Source organism: Lepidochelys kempii, unplaced genomic scaffold (assembly GCF_965140285.1).
Source record: "Lepidochelys kempii isolate rLepKem1 unplaced genomic scaffold, rLepKem1.hap1 scaffold_29, whole genome shotgun sequence".
In the NCBI taxonomy this organism is placed as follows: domain Eukaryota; kingdom Metazoa; phylum Chordata; order Testudines; family Cheloniidae; genus Lepidochelys; species Lepidochelys kempii.
In genome coordinates this window covers 1,071,069-1,075,708 of record NW_027621931.1, presented here as the reverse complement: position 1 = coordinate 1,075,708, position 4,640 = coordinate 1,071,069, and the positions used below count along the sequence as shown (strand labels likewise).

Below are 4,640 nucleotides of genomic sequence, written 5' to 3'. Positions count from 1 at the left end.
CAGGCTTCAGCAGGAACACCAGTATCTGCACGCCACTTTTCAGCCCCACAGCTTGAGCTCCAGAAGCCCACATCAGGTGACCCAGGCCAGCCCTGCTGCCATCTTTATCCCGGGAGAGAGGGACTCTACGGGGACGTCTCCATTGCAGTGTCAGCCCAGGGGTGGCAGGCTGTGCTCAAAGCAGCACCCTGGAAGCCCCATAGTCACCACTCTCATAGAATTAAGGTATGATTTGTACAGAGTCGGCCTGGTGAGCTATCATTGTAAAAGTCGTGATCTGTTGAAGGCTAATACCTGGGTGGATGGTGTGCGCTAGGCTTGTCTGGGAAGTGGTGGAGTTTTGCTCTGGGTGCGTCACTGAAATATGTGATGAGGCTGGGAAATGGCCACCGCCAGCCTTTCCGGTGTGACGCTGGAGGAGCCAGACTCGCTGCTGGCCCAGTGAAGGTATCCACGCTCCCAAGGACTCTCCCAGGAACCGTGTACAATGCGGACTCCTCCGAGACAGCCCGGAGACAATGGACACTGCTTGACTCACATCAAGGCAGAGGAACTTCCTAACAAGTTGGAAGAAATTATGAAAGAGGGGAAGAGACGTCATGACTTGGCCTCTCTCCCCCGCAATTCAACACCTTGCAACACATCTGGAGGACAAAGACTGAACTGAAATAATTCAGAGATCAGAAGAGAAGAAGAATAATCCATTCAAATCAAAGTCCCCAAACAGACTAGTATTGGTTTCTCAGCAGAAAACTTTCCATGTGGGGGATTTTGTTTTCCCACTCTGACCTTGCCAAGGGAAGCAGAGAGAAAATCTTTGACTTGCCTCCTTCAGAACGCTTGGCCTAGACACTCTAGCTGTGGGTCACTGTCGTGGCCTTGCTGAGAACAGGGGCATTTTAATAATTTGCAGAGGTCCCAGGGTGTTTGGGGGAGATTATGAGGCTATTACCTTTTGAGATAAAAGCTAAGAAATACAGAACGAGACAATTCTTTCATACATCTGGCCTTTAGACATATTTCATTTAAAGCAGGGGGTCTAACATGCTGTGAGAAAGTGGAAATGTTGGAAGCTCAAATAATTCAGTTTTTTCTAGGTCTTGTGCGTGTGTGAATGGCACAACATGTTAATTTATAAGCACATCGTTCTTAACTTCATTAAATATTATGTGGTGTATTAACTATATCAAGTGGGTTGTACAACACAATGACTTTTCCATGCGTTGCCCAAAACATATTTTTAGTATTATTTACATGCACCGAACTCCTTGAACATAAAGTTGTTTATTTCATTCCTGTGCAGTGTGTTGGTAGCTCAGTTAATTGAGTTTATTGTCACTCTGTGTGTGTGTGAGGTACAACACAATAATTTAGTGATGCTGAAAACGTTTCCTTCTCCCTCCGGAACTGCCTTGGAATCACCTTCCCTTTGTAGATTAATCTACTCCTGTGTCTGTATGAGGAAAATATGGTTTCTATGAAAAAATCTCATTGTTTATTTAAAAGGACTGACACCAAACGGCCACACTATGGGGATACAACACCATGAGTAAGAACAGGAGGACTTGTGGCACCTTAGAGACGAACAAATTTATTGGAGCATAAGCTTTCGTGAGCTACATCAGATGCATGCAGTGGAAAATACAGTGGGGAGACTCCTATACACAGAGAACATGAAACAATGGGGGTTACCCTACACACTGTAACGAGAGTGATCAGGTAAGGTGAGCTATTACCAGGAGGAGAGCCGGGTGGGGTGGGGGGAACCTTTTGTAGTGATCATTGGAATTAATTTGCAAACTGGATACAGTTAACTTAGGCTTGAATAAAGACTGGGAGTGGATGGGTCATTACACAAAGTAAAACTATTTCCCCATGTTTATTTCCCGCCCCCACTGCTCTCACATGTTCTTGTCAACTGCTGGCAATGGCCGACCTTGATTACCACTGGAAATCAGAGAAAAAAGACGAGAGCAGAGTGGTTTCTAGACACCCTCCCATCCATCTAATACAGACACACAGACTTTTCTAAGGCATTAACTTTTCCTTCTCCTTTATGATTCTTTAATGCCTCTGGAAATACCAATTCCTAGAGGCCCCTTTCACAGAGCAAACAACCACAGAGCAATGAGAAAGCTGGGGGCTGCCAGGTTGTTGAGGGCAAGTCTTGAAAGGGATGCCCAAACAATCCAGCTGGATCCCCGGCAACCAGATGTGGGGATTAGCTGCACAGCTGTGGCTGCTGCTCTGAGGGGAGCGGCATAAACTACCTGCCTGTGGATGCAGCCCACCAGCTGGTTCTCCTGGGGCCGATGGTGAGTGGTTGGGCAGGGATGCTGCACCGGCTGGGGTCTGAAATATGAACAGGGGTCTAAGGAACCTCAGCATCACAGTCATCAGGAGTCCAAGCTGCTTGGGGTGAGCTTGTGGGCAATGGCCCAACTGGATTGTTTGTGCATCCCTTTCGCCACGTCCCTTGTGATCCACCAGGGCTTGCAGCACCATGGAAGAGTACCCCTTGCGGTTTATGTAGTGGCCGCCCCGCTGTTCCGGGGCCAAGAGAGGGATATGCGTTATGTCTATCGCCCCGCCGCAGTCAGGGAACCCCAGCGCATTAAAGCCATTCACAATGGTCTGCACATTTCCCAAAGTCACGACCCTTGATAGCAGCTGATCAATGATTGTGTTGGCTATTTGGATCACAGCAGGCCCCACAGAAGATTTGCCCACTCTAAACTTATTCCCGACTGACCGCTAGATGTCGGGCGTTGCAAGCTTCCGCAGGGCTATGGCCACTCACTTCTGAACTGTGAGGGCGGCTCTCATTTTGGTGTCTTTGCACTTCAGGGCAGGAGACAGCAAGTCGCAAAGCTCCATGAAAGTGGCCCTTACGCATACAAAAGTTTCTCAGCCACTGGGAATCATCCCACAGCTGCAACACGATGAGGCCCCAGCAGTCTGTGCTTGTTTCCTGGGCCCAGAATCGGCGTGCCACGGCATGAACCTGGCCCAGTGCCACCATGATCTCCCAATTGCCACACGCCGTGCCATCTTTGTCCATGTCCTCATCAGTATAGTAATCGCACGGTCGTCGTTTCCTTGCCCCGTTTTGCAGGGACTGCACATACTGCTGGATAATGCGCGAGGTATTTAAAATGCTTAAAACTGCAGCGGAGATCTGAGCGGGCTCCATGGCGCCTGCACGGGTAATCCTGGAAAACGGGCGCGAAATGTAGGAGAGCAGAGTGGCAGGGGAAGAGGTGCTGTTTGGTTCGTGGTAGCCGAAGAAAGGCGGGAAATGGTTGTCTTCCGTGGTTTTCACGGAGGCGGGAGCCCAGGACAGACAACCCGGAGAAGCTCGGAAGCGTGGCACCAGCGGGAGAGCAGAGTTGGAGGCAGAAGAGTTCGATGAGGAAGAGAAAGAGCAGATAGTAGAGATTACATCGGAAGGGAAGAGGAAATGAGAGGCGGATTCATAGTTGCAGGAGAGCAAGCGGTGCACCCTCTGCTGAAAGCAGTATGGCGTCTGCATGCCAAAAAGGCGTGAAACGATTGTCCGCCATAGGTTCCTGATGACACGCACCAGAAACACCCGCAAGAATGTTTTTGCCCCATTGTGCACTGGGAGCGTAACCCAGTATTCCAGTGGGCGGCGGGAACTGCGGGAACTGTGGGATAGCGACCCACGGTGCACCTGCTCCGACGTTCGATGCTAGCCTCGGTACTGTGGATGCACTCTGCTGAATTCACGCGCTTCAGTGGGGACACCGAAGCCTGAATGTCTAAAATAGCTCCCGAAATTTCGAATCGAATAATTTTGAACTAATTTCATACTGTACACGTACCGTTAGAAAAGTCTGTGTGTGTGTGTTAGATGGATGGGAGGGTGTCTAGAAACCACTCAGTTCTAGTCTTTTTTACTCTGATTTACGTTAGAAAATCTAAAGCAGGGAGCAAGAAGAGTTGCCTTCTCTGAGGCTTAAACTCAGGACCTTCAGATTATGAGACTGATGCACTGCCCGCTGCGCTAAGAAGGCTTGGAAGAGCTTTAGGCTCGGTGCTTATAGAACCAGCTGAGCAGCGGGGAACCAGCTGAGCAGCAAACAGCAGGAGTTTGCCTGGGAGTTCACCTGGAGTGAGCCCACTGAGGCTTACACCCTAACGACTTCTCTGAGGCATTACTGCATCTCCGGAGGAAGCTCATAGTAGGAAGGTAATATGGATGGGGGGTGTTCAACTGTTGTGACCTGCACTGGATGTGCCATGTTTGTCTTTCTTCCAGAGGACAGAAGCGACTTTGTCTGTACAAAGTGCAAGCTGGTCTCCATATTGGAAGAGAAGGTTCAAGGTCTGGAGCAACAGGTATCGACCCTGCGTTGCATAAGAGAAACTGAAGATTTCCTGGACAGACGTCAGGATATGCTTCTATGGGCACAAGGTTCTGAAGATTCAGAGCAGGCTGCGCAGCAGGGACAGGAGGACTGTGAAGAAATCTGGCAACATGTGACCTCCAGAAGAAGAAGGGGGAAAGTCCATGGACCAGCAAAGCGGACACAGGTAAGTAACCATTTTCATGTTCTCTCCACAGGTACCATTGCGGGGAGTGACCCAGATGATACGTCTGGGGGAAGGGAGCAGGA

General features: G+C 49.6%; 1 non-coding gene across 1 annotated transcript; it reads right to left on the bottom strand.

The window, feature by feature from the left end:
• Positions 1-3,964: 3,964 nt before the first annotated feature.
• TRNAM-CAU (transfer RNA methionine (anticodon CAU)) lies at positions 3,965-4,037 on the bottom strand. The gene has a single exon. It is a non-coding gene; the product is annotated as a tRNA-Met (tRNA).
• Between the last annotated feature and the right edge of the window lie 603 nt (positions 4,038-4,640).